General features: G+C 34.0%; 1 protein-coding gene across 1 annotated transcript in view; it reads right to left on the bottom strand.

Moving 5' to 3' along the window:
• Positions 1-23,593, bottom strand: part of LOC143085024 (sterile alpha motif domain-containing protein 9-like) — a 40,982-nt gene extending 17,389 nt beyond the window's left edge. The window contains exon 1 of the mRNA XM_076261154.1: positions 23,488-23,593. The gene's annotated coding sequence lies outside the window, so the exon portion shown is untranslated. The remainder of the gene's footprint in view (positions 1-23,487) is intronic.
• Between the last annotated feature and the right edge of the window lie 235 nt (positions 23,594-23,828).

Raw genomic sequence — 23,828 nt, 5'->3', positions numbered from 1 at the left:
GAATGTTACACAATACACAATGTAAGAGAATATAAAATATATATTTTATTAGGAATAATGAATATAGTTGTACCTACACGTAGATAAAAACGGGTACTTATAAGCCCATTAATTATCACACTCTGTTTCTCTGTCCCAATTGGAGTTTTTATAAGGCAGAAGCTATTTTGCCGGCTCTAGATATTAGTGGAAGCCAATATTGCCAATTAAAACGATTTTGTTTACAGATACATCTATGTTATTTAAAGAATTGACTATAATTTCAAAAACAAATTTAATTTGATTTTATCTGATGCTAGAAGTAATTTCAACTGACTGCATATTTTTAATGCTATGATTTCCGCATTTTAGAAACATCCGTGATTCAAGATCCAATATTATATTGAACGTATTTGACAATCACTGACAGATATATACAAAAATAGAATAAAATGGGAACATCACGGTAGGGTGAAGTACCACCTCTTAAAATCAGAGTTCCAAATATTTGTTATGGCCGGCGGAGTTCTAGTCCAATCAAATCAAAATGCACCATTTTTTTATGGCCTAGCTGCTGACCGACAAATATTTAGACATTGCATTGTAGCGTGAACATCTTTGTATGCTGTCACCTGCTTGATGTATTTCTATTTCACATGATAGGGAAAACAATGTTGCTTTCCTTTTTATAAGAAAAAAATATATGAACACAATGAAAATCCCAGCTGTAAGCTCTAAACTCGGATATTTGTTGTCAGGCCCAGTTCCAGTCAAGAATAATAACCAGTCAACTTCAATGATGAATGTTTTGATATCTTATCTCATAAACAGGAAACTTGCGATTTAGAGAAATTTTGGAAACTGGAGTCTTTAGGAATTGACGTAAAGGAAGTTGATACGCAATTGATAGATGTCATAGAAACCTTTGCCGAATCGTCCATTACAAAACAAAATGGGAAATATGTGTCCAAACTACCATGGAAAGAAAACTGCCCGGAGTTACCAACAAACAAAGAGATCGTCAAAAGAAGAACAGAAAATGTAATACGTCGTATTTCAAAAGACAAAGAAATGTTCCGAATGTATGGAGATATTATATCTGACCAAGAACGAAGAGGTTTCATCGAAAAGGTAAGCGATGAGACTCTTACTGAAAATCTAATCCATTATATACCACATCACGCTGTTAAGAAGGATTCCACAACCACGCCTATACGAATAGTTTATAACTGTAGATGTTAAGCAAATTATTACAGCGCTAGTCTCAACGATTGTTTTGCAGAATACCCGCCTATGATGAACGACTACAATTTTGACACGCTTTAGAATGGAGAAATATGCAGTGACAGCTGATATAGAGAAAGCATTTCTACACGTAGAATTAGACGAAAATGACAGAGATGTTACGATATTCCTTTTGGTTACAGAACCCAAACAATCCGAACAGTCCATTAATAACTTACAGGTTCAGAGTAGTACTGTTTGATGCAACCTGTTACCCTTTCTTTTGCTACATTGATGACACACTTTAGAGAAAACCCATCTAACACATCCTCAGAACTGCAAAGGAACATATATGTAGATAACATTCTAACGAACTTTCCTGACTAGACAACTCTACTCAAGTTTTATGCAGAATCTCGCACATTATTACACGATGCCGGTTTTAACTTGAGATCATGGAATTCTTACAATGAAAACTTACGAAATAGAGCAATACAGGAAAAGGCGGGAGACGAGGACCAGACAGTTAAAATACTTGGAATGCACTGGAACACAAAATCTGAGAACATTTTGTTTAATCAACTTTCTTTGACAGAAAATGATGATATACCATTAACAAAACGATAATTGTTGCGTCAGTCGTCAATAATCTTTAATCCGCTTGGATTTATATCACCAGTCACTGTGACATCAAAACTCTTTATGCAAAAATTATCGAAAGAGGAGTTAAATTGGGACGAACTATTTAGGTGTACTTTAAAAGAAGAGTGGAAATCGATCGCTATATATGGAAATAAAAGAGGCAACAAAAACAGAAATGTCCCGCCAAATAACACCTGAATCTGATGCGCAAGAGGAGACTGAACTTCATATATTTACATACGTCAGTCAACACGCATACGGCGCGTGTGCCTATTTGGTTAAAGGGAACACATCTAGTCTAATCATAACATAAAAACAGAGTCGCTCCGGTAAAAACTATAACTTTGCCACGTTTGGAATTAATGGGTGCGCTGATTGGCGCCAGATTAGCGAACTATTCAGTAGGATTTATTGACACACAGAAGACATATTTTTGGAGTGACAGTCAAATAGTGTTGAGTTTGATATCGTTATCAAAAACGTTAATACCTACATTTGTATCTAATCGTCTCAAAGAAATTAGAAAATTGGCCAAAAACAGTGATTGGAGATATTGCCCTACAGACCAAAACCCAGCAGATTATCTTACACGCGGAATTACGGCAAAACAGCTGATGAATAGTGCACTTTGGATAAAGGGGCCAAACTGGATAAGAAATGTGGAAAACTGAAACACATTTTCAACAATTTCAGATGAATCTATGGACGCTGAGATACATGTACCAAAGACAAGTTGTATTCAAATTGAAAAATATAGTTCGTTTAGTAAATTGGTTAGAATAACAGCATACGTGTTAACATTTATTCGTAATCTGAAGACCCTTAAAAGCGAGCGAACGATTGGAATACTCAGCATTCGAGAAATCTGAGAAGCCGAGAATACACTTATTCTTAATGTTCAGCGGACGACATTTGAACTCGAGATTGATAGTTTGAACCCATCATCGAAACATAAAATTGCTATAGTAAGACAACTTAGACTTTATTTGGACGACAACGGATTATTGCGCTGCGGAGGAAGACTAAACAACGCACCATTAGATTATAATACTCCAATTTTGTTACCAAGAAACACCATTTTACGTCGTTGATAATTAGAGGCATGCATCACAAAAATCTGCACTCTGGACTAAACAGCACAATTGCTCATATTCAGCAGAAGTTTTGGATCCCGAGAATTCGTCAATGTGTGAAATACCACCTTAGAAAATGCTCACTGTGCAATAAAGTAACAGGAAAACCTTACCGCGCACCTGAGCCACCGCCGCTTCCGAAAGATAGACTTAACGATGAATTAACACCCTTTTTTTGTTACAGGTGTTGACTTTACAGGCGCTTTTTGTACGAAAGGACAAAATAACATTGACTGCAAAACTTATATTTGCCTGTTTACATGTGCAGCAACACGAGCAGTACATCTAGAAATTGTACCGGATATGAAAGAAGAGTCATTTATGTTAGCTTTTAGGAGATTTGTGGCACGTCGTTCACTTCCAAGAATAATGATGTCAGATAATGCTAATACATTTAAAGCTGCAGCCGAATCAATTCAACAAAAAGGGATGGAGCGCGGAACCGAATGGAAATTTATCCCAAATAGAGCCCAATGGTTTGGTGGATGGTGGGAAAGACTTATAGGACTTACCAAAAAATGCTATTAAAAAGTATTAGGTCGATCATTTGTTACTATTGGCATGCTTCGAACTATATAGTGACAGAAATTGAAAGTATGCTAAATAATCGTCCGATTACGTATATATCAACAGACCTAACCGACCCACAACCACTTACGCCACCATCATACTTACTAAACGGAAGGAGATTGGATTCGCTACCACATCAAATGGATGATATTTCAAACTTTCACTATTCTAACCATTCGTCTTGTAACAAAAAACTTCAGAAACAACATCAACTAATTGAACATTTCCGTACACGTTGGAGGAATTAGGAGATAACTGTATTGTATTTTAAGCTCCGACGGCATCAATTGGGGATTTGATGGTCGCAAATTAAGTTTACTGGCGACGCGTTAGCGGAGACAGTAAACGGGTATTTGCGACCATCAAATCACAAATTGATGCCGTCGGAGCTTAAAATACAATATTGTTATCTCCATTCTAATGAAACTGACAGAAAACAACGTTAAAACATGTATTTAAAATCTGTCATATGCCGTCTGCGCTTGCGCGTACGTCCCATAGCATCAATTGTCAATTGATGCCATGTAAGAAAGTGACGTTATCCAATCAAAATGAACGTTACAAACGTTGTTGCATTAGAATGAATATTTGACATCTTTACGAGAATTCCACCGTGCAACTGGTAATAACGTTCAAACTATTGAAGTAGGAGACATCGTTCAAGTTCACAACGAATCCAATAGACTTATGTGGAGGTTAGTCGTCGTGAAGGAGTTAATTCGTGCATAAGATGGATTTATCCGCACTGCTATCATCAAGATACTGGTATAACAAACCGACCAATTGTTAAATTATATCTGTTGGAATTACAAGGACCAAATAGTGAAAATTGTAAAACGTACTATTCACTTCGTTCCCGCTAAAGTAAACAAAAATGGACTTTTACGTATCAATTACATTCAATGACGGAGGGGCAAATTGAAAGACAATTGTTAATTAGTTAAAGTAGTTTTCAGGAGTAATTTTAAGTATCGTAAATTACAGAGACAGTAAAGGTAAAATCTGTTTGTACTCTTTGTGACTGTAAATTTTATCATTTTTCTTTAGTAATTTCCATTTCGGTGGCCCCCAGGATGTCGAGGATTGCGGGAACGTTATGTGTTCGTATGTGTGCCGTCGCCACTAACGATGTGACGTTGCGTTACCATGTATATTGTACTTATGATTCTTGAAACATACACTTGCTTGTAATTATTGAGAGCAAAAACCTAAACGAACACAACGCGAAGTACTAACACCTCAAAACCCATAAATTTCTTAAGACAAATAGTTACAGAAACCAACAGTTACTATTATGTACATATTTTAAGACAAATAGTTACAGAAACCAACAGTTACTATTATGTACATATTTTATCGATCCATGCTTTATGTATACATCACCAATGAATTGATAAATATAGAACATTTTAAAATTCAAAACCGGACATAAGTCGAATATTTGAGCTGCTTATTTGCTTTAAAAAAAAAAATTATTTGGCATTTTATAAAATTTTGGTTCCTTAATGCTCTTCAACTTCTGGTTGGCTTTATAACTTTTTTTTATCTGAGCGTCACTGATGAGTCTGATGTAGACGAAACACGCGTCTGGCGTATTAAATTATAATCCTTGTACCTTTGATAACTATTGAATTATATACAGTAAAACAGGTAAAACGGTTTAATTAACCCAAACATCTACAAAATCTACAAATAACCTATAATGGTTTACTTTTATAAATTGTTACTTGGATGGAGGGTTGTCTCATAGGCACTCATACCCCATCTTCCTATAAAACATCAGCATGGGGGTGTTCATAGAGTATTTTGGAAACGAGATGTAACCTGGTTACTAAAGATTACACGCATGCACTGTATGTAAAATAAAAAGGTGAAATAAACTCATCATAGATACCAGGATTAGATTTTTTGTATTTGCGTTTCGTCTACAAAAGACTCATCAGTGTCGCTCGAATCAAAACCGACTGTTGAAGACTAAAAATTCCTAAGAAATTGAAGTTTTGAGGAAATGAGAGGTTTAAATGGACCAAAAAATCCCTTATTAAGAAGACAAAGGGGTCCATTAGTGGTATTTGTCATCTTTAGTCAATCTTTAGTCATGTTTTGTATCATATTCAACTATTTGTAGGCAGGGGATATAAATATTTGACAATTAATTGGTCCACAGTACATTCTTTTTATTTGGATATTTTACATTATACTAGATATTTCTTAAACTATTGAACTTGATATGTCAACAATTGACAGTAATAAGTTATGCTTGACATAACCATTATCAAAAGGAAAAAAGTCACATTAAGTTTATTTGGGGCCAGTACTTTAAGACTTTCAGTCGTTTATGGGTGGATTTGGCATATTACCTGCAGATTAAAAATGGGAAAGCGATGGGTGTGGTTGTTATGCTTGATATATGCTTTTTTGTGCTTCTTTGTTAAAAATTTGTTTGTTTTTGTTGTGATTTGTACTCGTTCGTCCTGTCATTATTGTTTGAGATATTCTCGTATGCATGTGGCGTGGATCTGTGCTTATACATCCTGTTTGTGTGTTATTGTAAAATTTGTTTGTTGCTTGTCTTTCATTGTTTGCTTTGTCTGTATATGCCTTTTCATATTACTTCGTTACATATTATCGTGGCTCTGTACTTATACATCCCGTCATTGTGTTATTGTACTATGGCAAATTTATGCCATTTTGTGCGTATTTGTTACATATTATTTTGTTATTTTAGTGATTCAGATTAAGAAAAAAATTGTTGACTGCTGTATATTTGACATTTTACCTATTATGTCTGATTGTATCGTTGTCAATATAATGGAATTTGATGTCACTGTCACACAAGTTAGGTTTAGCTAGCTATAAAACCAGGAAGAAAATGCCTGTGCCAAGTCAGGAATATCACAGTTGTTATCCATTCGTTTGATATGTTTGAGCGTTTGATTTTGCCATTTGATTTTGGACTTTCTGTTTTGAGTTTCATCGGAATTGAGTATTTTTGTGATTTTACTTTTTAATTATTAACTGCAAACTTTGACATGTCAATTGCTCCTAAATTAAGAAAAGATTGGTCATACAACTATTTGTTTTTAGATATACACTTGCATATAGGTCCTTTGTAAATCATAATTCATCAAGTTTTCTTCTCAGGAACACAATGTTCTAGTTCTCCGAGCCAAAAATTGCACATTTAATGACTGAAATCCCTTAACGATTGAAATTGTCTGAATCTTGGTTCATCTGTCGTTAGTAGGTGAATCTACAAGTATTATAATACTATAGGTGTCAGACAACCAATTAAAATCCCTATCTGTTCAACCAAATTTTGCAATTTTCACAGCTTTCTAAATATTTTACCTTAAGTTTAACTTTAAGGAAACCAGGTACAAATGTATCCTGAATTGTACATGTATCACCTTTCAACATGCCAATTTTCGACCAATGTTTAAAGTCTTATAAGAAATTTCTGATCTTGAAAACACAGGTACTACCAAAATAACTCCCGGTTTTCTGTAAATCTTAAATAAGTGTGCTATATATATATATATGTAGCGCATTAATCCTGGGTTTTTTTTTTATGCAAACTCATAGACAAGTGAATTTTGGCTCAAAATGGTCTAAATATATCTCCCTTTCACCAAAAGTTTCATTTCTGCAAATTTGTTGTTAAGTTTAAGTAAACAATGACATCAAATGCACTATTTTTTGTCTGAGTAGGCCTACTTTCTAAATTGGAGGGAGTAATTTGTGGTCTGACACCTATATGCCACCATACGACCTTAAAAAACATGAACAACCAATATCGTGTGGTTGGCTACAAAAAAAGTCGATAGTATGAAAATACGGAATAATATACTAAGTCGATAATCGGCAAAAACAAAACACTTTTATGTAAGAAATCCTGTTTCTTTAATATTGCGTGCTTACCAAAAATTGAACAATTTTATATTTGAAAGAATATTTTCGGTCAAAAGTAACGGGAACTTTTCTTCACCTTCCGCAAGTTTCATTTTAATATTTCTACATGTATATGCTGTGCTGTAAGTATAGATACGTATCAACTTAAATCCAATGCCTCAGACAGGCGAATATCGTTATATCTGCAAAAAATCATTGAAATATCTCCTTGTGGTCTGAATGATCGTTAGCCTGTTGCAAGGCAAGATTTCTGTCCCATTCAACACAGCCTCTTTCAAAAGAGCCAGTTTATATTTGTGCTTACAATTCTTGAAGGCATATTTTGTTTTTGTCCTGAATATGCATAACATACTGCAATTACATACATGTGTTTTCAACAGGAATCCTTCTTTAAGCGTTCTTTTATGCATATATGCATAAGTGATATACAACAGTTTCATTGTATTTTCGGCATAAAGTAATTATGACCAACATGATAGTCTGATAAAACACATTTATTTAGTTTTAGATGCATGATATTTTATTGTCTCGCCTTGGCGGAGTCAAAAAGTGAGACATAGGTATGCTGTTTCTGGCGTCGGCGTCAACAACGCCATTAATTTTCTCATTTAACATAAAATATTTCGGGGCCTTTTATAGCTGACTATGTGGTATGGGCTTTACTCATTGTTAAAGAACGTATGGTGACATATAGCTGTTAATGTATGTGTCATTTGGTCTCTTGTGGAGATTTATATACCTCATCTTCTTTTTTATATTCACTTATACTACCGGTAGTATATTATGGGAAATATTCATTGGGTCCCTTTCATCCAACTAAAAGTAAATTATAGCAATAAGTTTAAACAAAGGTGTCAGTACATCTGTTTTAATATACAAGAGCAATAGCGAAATTAATATTACAATGTAGTTAAATCTGCTACTACAATCTACATACATGTATTTGGTATCAAAACACGTACTAAATTGAAAATAAGTGTTATAAGTTGGTCAAAATCAACAATGGCAAAGTGAAATATCATAGTTTTTTAGAACCTAGAAATATAGATTTGTTTTAAATTTTAACCTTAAAACAAAGCAGGTACTGGGTACAGAGTTGAAACACTTATTGTATACCTCACAGTAACGCGAACCTGATAGAACGCATGGCAACGTGTAGTTACATTGAAACTATGGATTCATAATAATATGTACAACTTTAGATCTATCACAGGTACCTACCTGTATATTAAATGCGTGCAATTGTAATGAACAACTACCTCTATATGTTGATAAAGTATTGTTTTTATTAATTTCTGGACTGATAATCGCAAGGTGCTAATTAAAGATCAGCGTCCATGGAAGCCGGACACTGCTTTCAACTTGTCAATAAAGATGACACTGATTTAAAAATTGACATGTATATCTGTAATAGTTATACACCGAGGGAAAGGTTTGTCTGAATAAGAAACCCCGTCGGCCGGAGGCCGGAGAGGTTTCTTATCCAGACACGCCGTATCCCGAGGTGTATTATACAAATATAGCCTTTATATGAGGTCGATACAAGGATATATTGACCTGAAAGAAGTATATTGACTGAGGACGAAGTCCGAGGTCGATATACTTCTTTGGGTCGATATATCCTGTATTGACCTCATACAAAGGCTATACTTGTTATATTATTAATTTCCGACCATATTTGTATCAAAATCGTCATTTAGGTTTGTTGGAATTTTATAGATATTACATTGTCTCCTTGACAATAACAACATATTAGATGTTATTTCATTTACTTTTTTTTTGACACCTTATGTATTTGAAGATTTTTTTCGTCAAATAATCGATCACAGATATGTGTTTCAAAATGTTACACAATATCCTGAAATTCATTACATGACGTCACAAAGTATATCGGTTTTTAGATATTCTAAAAATAACCGTGCAATATGCTTTTTGCCGGTCAATATGCTTTTTGCTATCCGCCGTTTTCTCTCTACCTTCGAAAATATAGTTTAACATGTGACTATCCCTAGACGAATCAAATTTATTAAAATATACGAATTAATAATTTACATCCCATTCAAAACTTTATATTGTTAACATTGATTATTAAATGAAAAAAAAATCCAATAGCATGTATTTTATTGACAATATCAAACCATGATGATTTATAAGTTTTTTATTACATGAAACCCCACTAGTAACCTTTTTTTGGTTATCTTCGTTCAAACTTTGACAAGTGAGTATATTTTACCAAATGACCAATGTCAAGGCTGTTTTGCATATTCCTATTAAATCCATGGGTTAATATTGATCAGCAGGTCAAGGTTGACCGTATCGTGTATTCATATTACAAACAAAAAATACGTCATGCTCCTTGTATGCAGTTGTCAATATGGAAGGGTGTTAGACGGACGACATTTTTTTGCAAGCGTTGGATTTGGTAGAAAAGACCAAAAATAAAGGCAATATCATAACCCAAAGTACTTACCTGTATCAGTTTAAAAAAGGTAATCATAACTATATTTTTGATCTTACGATTCTATAGAAAAAAAGCCCCCTTTTTCTCCAGAATAAATAAACATTCATACTCGGACCTACAAAGGGATAAGTGTGTCTGCAATAGAAACCCGACTACAGACACGCTCAGCATACAAAGATACAGATTTAATATTTCGTAACTCTCTCTTTTGGGGGCAGGGGCTAATCCAGCTGAGGTCCCAACTCAACAGAAAGGGGGTGGGGTTCCAATCAGTCAAATACATTGATCTTTTTAAATCGGGTCCGCGAAACCCCTTCCCCGTATCGGCCACTGGATATCGGGGGGGGGGGGGGGGTCCGAGAGTTAGAATCCCCCCTGTTTTTTTAAAGATCAATGCTTTAGAATAAAGACATATGACTGGGATAAGAGATATTACTTTTATCAAAGGAGTAATTAAAGGATTATTTTTGTATTCAAAATAGATGTTTAATTTTTTTTCGTTATTGGAATTTCCTAAAGTGGTTCTTTTTTTTCTAATATCTTGAAACAATTTGATGTGAACACTATTAGTAATTTCTTATGTTTATGCTATTTAAAGAATAATCAATTTCTATTGTTACGAATAACAATGGACTTTGTTTGCGGGATGTAGAAGCAAGGGTTTCCAGAAACCCCACTCGTCACAGCCTGTGGTCAAAATCCATTGTTATTCGTAACAAGTATAAGTGAAGTATAACAATAGAATTGGGGTGTAATATATATGTATGATGGGTTGTTGACATCATAGTTACCAAAAACAACACCACAACTTGACACAAGTGAGTGTTTACTGTGTCCGACATACGATTGAAGTAAAGAGAAGAATTTGGTTACAGTTGGGGGGGGGGGGGGGGGGGGGTTACTCCAAGATCAAATTTTCATGGGGTTCAAAATACCATTCATGAAATATATTTAGGTGGACGACTTATAAACATTGAAATTATCTGAAACTTGAAAATCTGAATTTAGAAGAAAAAAAACAACTTGTAAATGGGTGTTGCTAAACGGCGGAAACGGAAAGCGAAACGGAATACGGAAACGAAAAACGGAAACAGAAAGAATTAACATCTTTTCTTTTTGGTTATTTTATCTACATAGAAATGTTTTATATAGTATAACACATGTTCACAAGAAAAAAAACCCAGAGGAATGAATTTAAATAACAGATTCTAAAGCATAAAGTATTGGGAAATAATTACCAGGAGATGATGATCGAGACTATATTTTTGAAATATTTGATAAAGTCACGTGTACGTCGATCGTGCGATACAGGATAGTCTGTTCGACTTTTCTTTAAAAAAAATGTTTGATCAATGTCAATAAGATAGCAACCCAACAACACAAAAAAAAATCCCTATAGGCATAAAAAAAGATTAAATCGCCCTCTATTCTATAAATAGGTTGTGAAGTAATAAACTTTTGGGGAAATCCTTTGCATCATTTTTTTCTTTTTTATTTGCCTTGAATCAAGGTTAGTGTTATGGTGTTTCTTATTGCGTTGTTCTGCATTGGTGATTTTCATTGTATCTTTTCTGGTATAATAGACAGAAAACGTATGAAAGAAACCTAATAGGACAATGGTGTATGGACAAAATCCAATATGGAAACCAGAATAGAAACCTGTATATACTTTATTTTTATGAGAGAAAAAAATGACAAAATCTCTCACTATACAAAGCCTTTCTCACCCTTTTACAATACTCAAGGATTTGTATAGTAAATCCTTGCAATACTGAAGTATGCTGTTTGGTATCTACATAGGAAAAGCATTATATCTCCTAGAATTTAAACCAATAAATACGAATTGATGTGCAAAAAGTGGCGAACAATTAGTAGCCTACATGGATATATACGATTTACACAGTGCCCTCACCAAGTTAGGCGTAGTCATGTCATGAGGTTTTCAAAATCAAATTGTCTACGCTGCTTCAAATATTATGCTGCTTAATTCTTCTCTGAAAATTCAATTCCTCTCAATTTTGCATAGGTAGCTATATATAAAAGGCCCCGAAATGACAATCTAAAACAATTCAAACGAGAAAACTAACGGCCTTATCTATGTACAAAAAAAACCGAACGAAAAACAATTATGTAACACATAAACAAACGACAAGAACTGAATTACAGGCTCCGTCTGACTTGGGACAGGCACATACATACAGAATCATGTGTCGGGGTTAAACATGTTAGCAGAATCCCAACCCTCCCCCTAACCTGGGACAGTGGTATATAATTACAACATAATAACTTACTTAAAAATCCGTTGAAAAAAGCGTAACTCCTCAGATGGACACAAATATAAGTGGATGTGGCCGGGTACTTGTACATCCCAATAACAAAATGACACTAGGTACAAATCTGAGTGTACTCGCAGTTAACTGACAGCTATTTCAAAGCCACTAACCTCTTATAAAAGAATCATGCATCTAAGACGTAAAGCATTGATGATATTGTAATAATCTAGACGGTAACACATTATGTTGGACTATACTATATACTGCAGCATCTTGAAGAGAATACATCTTTGAGATACTTAATTTGCGGAAATGCACAAATGTCTCCTGTTATCTATTCATCAGGTATCAAGCTGGTATCGATGATTGTTGAAAAATTGGTGAATTAAATATGATAGCTGCTAATTCATTTTATATTTTTTAGGTCTTCTATGGCCTATTTCTTCTGTCCCTCATACTTTTTTTATTCAATATCCATATTCTAATTTTGTTCTCGCCCATACTTGAGTTATTGTGTCTTTCCATAATTTTTGGATGTAACGGTTAATTTAGTGGTACATATTTAGTTGATACAATTATAGTGAAATGTTCATTCAATGTTTTTGCTCTGTCATGGTCGTTTTCTGCTGGTACTAAGACCTGCTTTAGTCTTTAGTGATATACTTTGCGAGAGTTCTTTTTTTTTATCTGACCTGGCCCTAGCAAGTGAGCTTTTCTCGTCACTTGGCGTTCGTCGTCCGATTTCGTCTTTGTTAACTTTTACAAAATTTCTCAGTCTGAAACTATACTGGGCCAAATGTTATTGAACATATGTCTTTTGGGAGTCGCCTGATAGTTTTGGTTAAACTTTGCAACAATTACCATTGGTGTATCTAATTTAAAAAATGTGTTGGATAAACCTGTCTGTCAGCCAAGTTAGCCGACATGGCTTAAATTAAAACATAGGGATTAAATGCAAGTGCTGTCTATTGAGAAACGCTATGGATAACGAAAACCTGATGTGAAAAACATGACATCGGATTCGGACTTCTTTTAAAAGGAGTTTTACTGTGTGTATGCTTCACATGTGTTTCTTTATTCTTCATTGGCTAGAGGTATAATGGGTGAGTTGGGATCTCAAAAAACATGTTTAATCCCGCCGCATTTTTACGCCTGTCCAAAGGCAGGAACCTCTGGCCTTTGTTTATCTTGTTAATCTTGTATATATTTTTAATTTAATCTCATTTATATGTTTTGGAGTTTAGTGTGACGCCCATTTTCACTGAACCAGTACACAATTTATTTAGGGGCCAGCTGATACCACCTCCGGGTGCGGGATTTTTCTCGCTGCGTTGAAGACCCATTGGTGGCCTTCGGATGTTGTCTGCTCTTTGTTCGGGTTGTTGCCTCTTTGACATATTCCCCGTTTTCATTCTCAATTTTATTAGAATGTTGAGCTCTACCTAATGTCCATTCACGGAAAAACAGTCAAATGACTTCTTACAGGAGTTATCGACCTTTTATGACGAATTTTCTCGCTTGCATGTTCGCCTGTTATATTGAAATATAAAAATAGATAAAACTTTTAATATAAAAAATTTCCGTTCCGTTTTCCGTTTCCGCCGTTTAGCAACACCCATTGTAAATCAATCTCAATGCCGTGTTTAACCAATTGGCAATGACAAAAACTTAACCAGCCTAAAAGTACCGGCTAAATTTATCCAGCGGATAGAATAATAGAAATAATCCTCAAATAAAACGCAATCCTGAACTCAAAAAGAAGTTAAAGATAAATGATTAAACTGAAAAAAGTTGCAAAAAGAATATATGGGCGTTTTTCAATAAAAACGTGATTTCTTGTCCCAGCCACAAAAATGTGTTTGATCTTTACAAGTAATTTTTTGTGCAGTCAGTACACTGAATAAGATTTAACATTTTAAGCAAAGAAACGATCTATTTTTTAGATGGATTGATAAGATATTGATTCCTGAATGGTCCAAAACATCCAAAACGGCATGTCCCTAGACCACCTGTTCAAATATTCATACTCTAAAATATCGTAAAAAAAATGTAGAAATAAATGTTATTTTTACTTAATATACGTTAAATAATTCAAAAGTACAGTGGAGATCACTTCTAACCTCTCATTAGATTTGTCAGAATCTGTCAGGAGAACTGTTCTAGGACAGTACGTAGAACTGTTAGCCTGACACCTTTAAGTCAGTTCTAGCTAGAACAGTTCTAACCTAGTAGAACTGATTTGGTCAGTTTTACCTAGAACTGATTTGGACAGTTCTACCTAGAACTGATCCTGACAGTTCTACCCTAGGACATGTTAAGACAGTTCTACCTAGAACTGACCAAATCTTTGGTCAGTTCTACTTCTTCTAGTTCTACTTCTAGGTACCAGTCTTGTATTACAACTCAAAACATGGAGGGAAACAAAATAGTTCATTTTTTTCGGAATTTTTTTCGGAACTCAATTTTTTCTGTTTGATTATAGGTTTATGCTGAATTGAAACATATATAGCCTTTAAAAAAATCTTGCATATTTTTGGGGATATCAATCCAGGAAAGTGGAAGGATATCATGTTTACTGGAAGTGGTGCGGCCTAGTAAAAACAGCAAACAGAAAGTAGAAAAAAAAATGTTTTGACTATAAGTTTACGTAACTTTTTATTCTTCGTGGCATGACCCACTTTTTGTCTCGATTAAATCATAATTTCACATTTGTACATACATAATATATATATATGAACATGAATTTTTTTTTCTATGTAGCATTTTTTATTTTTATATTTTCAAAGATCAGCTGTTTTGCATGTAAGCCTATGGAGCAGACAATTACAAGACTGCAACCTGCATATCTAGAACAGTTCTACGGTTAGAATTGATTACAAATTCTACGGCTAGAATTGATTTATAAATTCTACGGCTAGAATTGATAAATAAGTTTTAAGAACCATTTGTCTAAATATATAAAGGCTTTGGCAAAATTATATAGAGTTTTTCTACTTTGCCGGTTTTATTTCAGATTTTTAATCAAGAGAACATGTTTAACCCCGCCATATTCTGCTATATGTGCCTGTTCCAAGTCAGTAGCATGCAATTCAGTGATTTCCTTTTGTTGATATGTTACATAAATTATTTGTTTTTCGTTCATTTTTTGTACATAAATTAGGCCGTTAGTCAGTATTATTTAGGGGGGGGGGCATTATTAATTGAATTGTTTTACATTTGTCCTTCCGGGAGTCAGGATGGCTCGTTTCACATAACAAAATTATCTGACCTCATTAACCAAATGAAATAACTTGTTTCCCAATCCACTATTATAAATAGATATGTTTTTAAATTAAACTTAAACTGACCATATTTGCTCTTCATCATGTAAATTCATATACATTTAGCCGCAGACTGCAGTAGTCCAGTTATATTTTTATGCAAGGATGTATTGTACAAATGACAGCAATCTATTGGAAAACAATCACTTCAAAATTTTGTTTGCACTCAATTTAAAGTACTAGCAAGTCCTCTTTTTATTCAAAGTATTGAATCGTAAACAAATGTGATATCTGTTTACGAGTAGTTTTCATACCTCGTACGGACCTGTTTAACAAAACTCTTTTGACCGCATCAATCTAAACTGACATTATTTGCTCTTTTTGTCTGCAAATCTATATAGCTGCACAGTAATTCAGTTATAATTTTAGGTCAAGAGGGACTGTAATATACAAGTTACAGCAATATTGGAAAACAATGACCACAAAATTTTGTATGCATCAATTTATAGTGCCAGCATGTCCTCTTTTTATTCAAAATATTTAATCGTAAACAAATATCAGTAGTTTTCATACTAAAGACTGAGTCGTGTAATAAAATCTTTTGACCGCATCAACCAAAACTGACCATATTTGCTTCTTTTTTTTATGTAAATCTATATAGCTTCACAATAATTCAGTTATAATTTTAGGTCAAAAGGCTCTGTAGTATACAAATAACTGCAATATTGGAAATCAATGACCACAAGTTTTTTTCCGCATCAATTGAGAGTGCCAGCATTTCCCATTTTTATTCAAAATATCGCATCAGAAACAAATATCAGTAGTTGTCAAACCTCAGACTAACTCATGTAACAAAATTATTTGTCTGCATCAATCAAACCTGACCATATTTGACAGCATCAACCAAAACTGACCATATTTGACCGCATCAACCAAAACTGACCATATTTGCTCTTTTTATGTAACTCTTATAGTCTCATAGTAAATCTGTAATATTTTTATGTAAGGATGGATTGTATAATACAATTTACAAATGATTGAAACATTGGAACACAATGCTACCTCATTTCGTTTGCATCAATTTAGAGTGTGACTGTCCTCGTTTTATTCAAAATATTGCATCATAAACAAATATCAGTAGTTTTCTTACCTCAGACTGACTGGTATAAAAAAAATTATTTGTCCGCATCAACCAAAACTGACCATATTTGCACTTTATTATGAACCTAATGTAAATCTTAATAGCCGCAAAGTAAATCACTTCTATTTTTATATCAGGATGGATTGTTTAATATAAATGAAAGTAATATTGGAAAACAATGACTACAAAAGTATGCTCGCATCAGTTTATAGTGCCAGCATGTCCTCTTTTTATTCAAAATTTTGAATCGTAAACTAATTTCAGTAGTTTTGATATCTTAATATATATATATAGCCGCATAGTAAATCACTTATAGTTATGTTCCAGACCGTATGAGTATTTGGACCGTATGCGTACGGTCTGGACCGTATGCGTACTTTTTCAAAATACTCATACGGTCGGACCGTACGCGTACGGTCTGACTGATATTAGGAAGTTGGTCAGGTTTATTAGATACAAATGCATATAACAGATCAACATAACTTAACTCTAAAATTAATTTTAAAAAGTTCAACGGTAACTGAAATAAAAACTTTATATTTGAACTATTTCAAAAATTCACGCTAATTAATTCTGTTAATCTATTGTATTTAGCATGTCAATCAGTAATACATTAATTGAATTATGATCACTGAAATCGAAGATATCGTAGGTAAACATAATGTGGAAGGACAATTGTTTTAGAATATTTAGCAACTTTACAAAAAAAATGCAAATGCAAAAGAACATACATGAACTGCAAACATGTAAACGTAAAAAAATATAACGTTACTTGTGGAAGCAAGTGTCACCTTGGGCGAGAGTACCGAAATAAGATTCAGATATACAATTAAACAAATATTTAATATCAATTGTTCGTTTGTTCATTTTATCCATCTACTAGTAATTGTAATAATAACAACTTGTAAAACTAAAAGTAAAGATTGTGATAAATGTTTGTTTAAATCTAACCCATATGATCCAATAACATGAATGGTCAGCTCGTACTGGACCATACGCGTATACTTATACGGTCCGACCGTACGCGTATGGTCGGACCGTACGAGTATACGTATACGGTCCGGACCGTACGCGTACGGTCCAAATACTCATATGGTCTGGAACAGTTACATATCACAATGGATTGTATAATTCAAATGACAGCAATATTGGACATGTTGAAACACATAAATTACAAAAATTCATATCAATTAAAAGAACCAGCATGTCCTCTTTTTATTCAAAATATTGAATCGTAAACAAATTTCAGTATTTTCGATATATCAGACTGAGTCGTTTTAGCAAAATTATTTAACTACATGACTTATCAAAAAAATAAAGAAAATCTTATATTATATAGTACAGAAATTGGAACTGATTTTTTTTCTTCTAAATTCTAAAGTGCCTTTACTGCAGTGACGTCATTTAGAACTGTTCTAAAGTCCTGACTGATTTAGTCAGTTCTGCTGACAGTTCTACGGTTAGAACTGATTTGGACAGTTCTACCCAGAACAGTTTAAGACAGTTCTACCCTAGTAACTAGTGTTACGAATTTGGAGTTTAAGAAGGTTATAATAGTTCTACAGTTATATATATTTTCCGATATCTCTATTAGTTTCCCTTATCATCTTTTTATCGTTGAAAACTGTATCTAAAATCATCCCTTTATCCCTGGTTGCTATCAGACGCTTTACCTGTACAGTTGTTACTAGGGTGCTCTCTTCGAGGTCCGCGTTAGAAGTATAAATAGTGGGTAGCTATTCAGTTCAAATCGTCATTTGTACCGAAGACAGCAGACAGTTAACATCGTATAGGTTGGAAAGGAAGTAGTGAAATAGCAGGCAGACGGTTTAGTATAAGTAAAGTGAAGTGCTTGGAACCTGCGGAAAGAATATAGAAAGGGCTGAGACTGTTGGTTCGGTACAAATTGTCCAAACAGGGCTGGTGCTAAGGTTTTGCGTCTCACATCTCTCACTATTGCAGTGAGTGTTTGCTGACATACCATGCCTTAGTGCTGCCCTGTTGTTCAGACAGTTATAGACATGTTTAATTAATAAAGTTTTATACGTCGAAAGTTACAACAGTTTGAATAGTTTCCATACATTTGTTTTATTCAGGTTTCAGCCCGTTTGATACATTTCTGTTCAGCCCGTTTGATAGTCCCGTTTCAAACATTAAGGTTTTAGACTAGTTCCAAACATTTAGGTTTCAGACCATTTCCAAACATTTAGGTTTCAGACAATAGTTCCAAACCGTCAGACCAGTTTCATACATTTAGGTTTCGAAACCGTTCCATACATTTATGTTTCAGACCAGTTTCATACATTTATGTTTCAAACAAGTTCCATACATTTAGGTTTCAAACTACACATTCAAACAGTTGGTTTTAACCATTATTGGACTGAAAGGGTTTTAAACAGTTTTAATTCAACAAGTTCGGGTTAAGTTGATAGGTGTTGAAATTCGTTTTATGTAGAATAGTATTTGTTTCATATTTGATAGCGATAGTGTAATCTTTTTATTGACTTTAGAACTTTTGAATTGCTCTTCAAATCCCAGGAAACTGGTACGAACCCGAGGATAAAAACATCTAAACGTCCCCGCCCGGTTACACGTTACAAATGGTGGCAGCGGTGGGATTTGTCGAGCATTCCTGTTGAGCATTTTGTGATTGTCTATGACTGTCCGTCCGTCGGATAGGGACGTTAAATCCGAGGTCCCGTGTTCAGGGAGTACCACGTATTGTGCACGTTAAAGAACCCTTTACAACAACTCTTATTGAGGGGTCCATAAGTGGCCTGTTGTGAGGCAAAATTGTTTTAAACCTGCGTTTGGCAACACAACTTTTCAAGTGGTATTCAAAATAGAATATTTGAAACGGTTTTATCTGGTCAAAATTGAATTTAAGTTCAGTATTCAGTTGCTTGTACAAATGTAAATAAAAGTATGATACTAGTATTTGGAAAATAGAAACTTAGCTTACAAAACAGAAAGAACATGCTAGTCGAAAGAGGCTGACAGGAACCCCGGAACTGTGAGTAGGCTAAGGTACCCTAGGTCTGACGTACGCTTGTCGACAGATTGTTGTAGGAAAGCCATTAGTTGGTTATCATGGTATAACCCTCGGTGTACAAACAGTTGCTGGGAGAGATATTCTGCGGAATGAGTGGATACATTGAGGTTTAAAGTAAAACCTTGGTATGGTGTCAGCTAGTTTTAACGAGAACAGTTTTGATTGTGTTTTGATTAAGTCAGTATAAAATTGTAAAACTCATGCGAGGACGCATGAAATCGGAGGCGTGGGTAGTGTTACGAATTTGGAGTTTAAGAAGGTTATAATAGTTCTACAGTTATATATTTTCCGATATCTCTATTAGTTTCCCTTATCATCTTTTTATCGTTGAAAACTGTATCTAAAATCATCCCTTTATCCCTGGTTGCTATCAGACGCTTTACCTGTACAGTTGTTACTAGGGTGCTCTCTTCGAGGTCCGCGTTAGAAGTATAAATAGTGGGTAGCTATTCAGTTCAAATCGTCATTTGTACCGAAGACAGCAGACAGTTAACATCGTATAGGTTGGAAAGGAAGTAGTGAAATAGCAGGCATACGGTTTAGTATAAGTAAAGTGAAGTGCTTGGAACCTGCGGAAAGAATATAGAAAGGGGCTGAGACTGTTGGTTCGGTACAAATTGTCCAAACAGGGCTGGTGCTAAGGTTTTGCGTCTCACATCTCTCACTATTGCAGTGAGTGTTTGCTGACATACCATGCCTTAGTGCTGCCCTGTTGTGCAGACAGTTATAGACATGTTTATTTAATAAAGTTTTATACGTCGAAAGTTACAACAGTTTGAATAGTTTCAATACATTTGTTTTATTCAGGTTTCAGCCCGTTTGATACATTTCGGTTCAGCCCGTTTGATAGTCCCGTTTTAAACATTAAGGTTTTAGACTAGTTCCAAACATTTAGGTTTCAGACCATTTCCAAACATTTAGGTTTCAGACAATAGTTCCAAACCGTCAGACCAGTTTCATACATTTAGGTTTCGAAACCGTTCCATACATTTATGTTTCAGACCAGTTTCATACATTTATGTTTCAAACAAGTTCTATACATTTAGGTTTCAAACTACACATTCAAACAGTTGGTTTTAACCATTATTGGACTGAAAGGGTTTTAAACAGTTTTAATTCAACAAGTTCGGGTTAAGTTGATAGGTGTTGAAATTCGTTTTATGTAGAATAGTATTTGTTTCATATTTGATAGTGATAGTGTAATCTTTTTATTGACTTTAGAACTTTTGAATTGCTCTTCAAATCCCAGGAAACTGGTACGAACCCGAGGATAAAAACATCTAAACGTCCCCGCCCGGTTACACGTTACACTAGTATGGGAGAAAAACGTTTTGTAGTGGACACTACCACTACCATGCAGTTTTTTTACTTTTTTTTCAACTATATTTGTGCAAAACAAATAACAAAGGTTAGTTTCATGTAATTTTTAGTATGTTTTTATTAGCATAGAATAGGGTTGATGTCAACTACGAAAATTTTTGTCCACTACGAAACGGAGTTGTCAACTACGAAACGCATCAAAATGTCCACTACGTAACATGAGTTGTACCTTCATATGTGAAGTACTGTCTAATCTTTATCGATAAAAAATGGTTCTCCAATTCAGAAAAAAATTAGATCTTTCTAGAATATAAAGTAAACAAACTGGAATGTCTATAGAAGACATTTAAAATTGCAATAAGATGTGTGTTTAGAAGCAGTTTTGTAGTGGACAAATGTCCCCTACGAAACAGTACACAAATTATGATAATAAAGAGTATTTAAGATTGCACTTTTTGTTTACAAACAGGTCTATAGTAGAGGTATTCAAAATAACTTTTGAAATAAAATTTTAGACAAGTTGATTTTCCATTTTTTTTTAGGTCTGAAAGTCACGCTTTTATTGAAAAACGCCCATATACTGATAATAGAGAAGAGTCTGTTAAGTTGGTGAGATTACTTGCTCCCCGAAATTCTGGCGGTTTTCTTACATAAGAATTTAAAATATTGAAAATAAGTTGTTTTGAAAATTTTAACCCTTGGTTAAATATTTAACCCAACCCCTAAAGGTGGGTTAAATATGTCTACTTTAACCAAGGATATAATAGCGGGTTTAATTTAACCACAGGATGAACAACAGAAAATAACCATGGGTTAAAATTTAACCGAGAGTTCAACAACTGGATTCAGACACCGGACATTTGTAAACCATAATACGTCCCGTCATTTTTTTGACGGGCGTATAAAAGCGCTATCAATATGTTATAGACCTGACAGTCAACTAAAAACCTGAACATTTTTAGCAATTTCTCATTGATGATAATGTCGATTTCAATACCTTCATTGTACGTTTAAGTATAGTTTGTGTTGAAAATTGAAATATTCCACTGGACCCCTTTATTTTAGTAAATCATGCATTGAACAAATGAATTTTAAATTGTACAATTATCTAATATAAGATTCAAGATGTATTTTTTTTTTCTTTCAAATAAATATTTATATATAAATTTCTCTAATTCTATGGAAATTTATCCCTTTCCGAACCGAACCCATTGTATAACAAAATTAACTACTCGGGTTGCCGGTGATCGCAAAAGATCATTGGGTCAAAATCTTTTTAGCTTACTGGATGAATTAAAATATGCTCACAGGTGTTAATGAAATTGATAACTTCGTGAAAAGTAGAAGTTACTTGAAGGTAGTTTTTGGTCAACAAAAATAGACAATTTATTTTTTAATCATTAGAGAAACAGATTCTCAAAAAGTTACTCGTAGATTATCGGATTTATCCAATCTCGATAGTTAATTATAAATTTTAAAGTCATCGCCCAGGCTCGGACTTTAAATTGATAATTTAACTATCTCGATGTGATAAATCCGATAATCCGCTGGTATCAATGTAAGAATCTATATCTATCTATATTAGCATAAAGATATAACAACAGTCTGATTAAAACCAGTCCCCACTATCCACTAGCGTCTTTGGATAGTTTGGATGGTTATATTAAATCAGACTGACAATGCACCATCGAATACAACAATTAAATAGACAATAACTGTTTAGTGTCTTTTAAAAATAATCAGCTGTATTTGTACGAGGCTAAGAAACAAGTGTAATGCGAGCTTTAGCGAGCTATTACTCCTGTTTCAAATTCTGTATATTGTTTGTGTTTTGAAAGACACAAAAACTCACATATTTTGCATTTATCATCGATTTGAAATCCCTTCAGGCCCGCGTAGTAATATTGAAATGACAAATTCAGCTGAAGACGGGTTTACAAAAAAAGAATCTCGAATGGTCAACAATAATGCATCGCTCAAGGTAAATAATTATCTATTTTAACATAACAACTAATTTCAACAGTAAAAACAAACAACAAAACATTGTCCAATTTGAATCAGAAGTGTGCGAGTTGTCTTACGCTTCAGACTTGACATTCACTAAACATGCATGCCCAAATTGACAAAGTTGATTTTGCTACACCATCATACACATTCAAGTATTAAAATCGACAATTGTCATCGTAGAAAAGACTGCTGTATGTTATCAGAAAATTGGTGTAATCTTATTGCTCTAAAGAAATGTTTGAAAACAAACAGACGTATAAAAGTAATCGTTAATTTGCATAACGTCAAACAATACGTTATTGGAATGCGACTGCAATACACATTCTGAGGTCACGCAGGTTCAAACAATACTCAGTCCGGCAGTGGGCGTAGCTTTAAAGTGATATCTGTATAGTATACAGCATAGCGATATCTCTAGGGCTGTATCTGTAAAGTAGGACACCCAATTGCAGGATAATAATTTATAAATATATGGGGAAAAAATTTACATTGGTTTTGCATTTATTCACTCACATGTATATGGTCCTTGATCTTTATCCTTCTGACAAACTATACATCTAACTCAATACTTTGTTTTGAGGCTGTCATTCTTTATTGAAGAACACGATACAAATCTGTTAAGAAAAAGATACATATATATTATTACATTGATACAAGTGGATTATCGGATTTATCCAATCGAGATAGTTAAATTATCAATTTTAAAGTCCGAGCCTCGGCGAGGACTTTTATATTTATAATTTACTATCGAGAGTGGATAAATCCGATAATCTACGCGTTACTATGTAATAATCAGTTTCTATTATGATTAAAAGAAAATTTTCCTTTTTTTCTATACCAAAATCCCCTTCGAG

This window comes from Mytilus galloprovincialis, chromosome 8 (genome assembly GCF_965363235.1).
Source record: "Mytilus galloprovincialis chromosome 8, xbMytGall1.hap1.1, whole genome shotgun sequence".
Classification (NCBI taxonomy): Eukaryota; Metazoa; Mollusca; class Bivalvia; order Mytilida; family Mytilidae; genus Mytilus; species Mytilus galloprovincialis.
The sequence above is the reverse complement of the archived record's forward strand: the minus strand, read 5'-3'. Positions and strand labels throughout refer to the sequence as shown.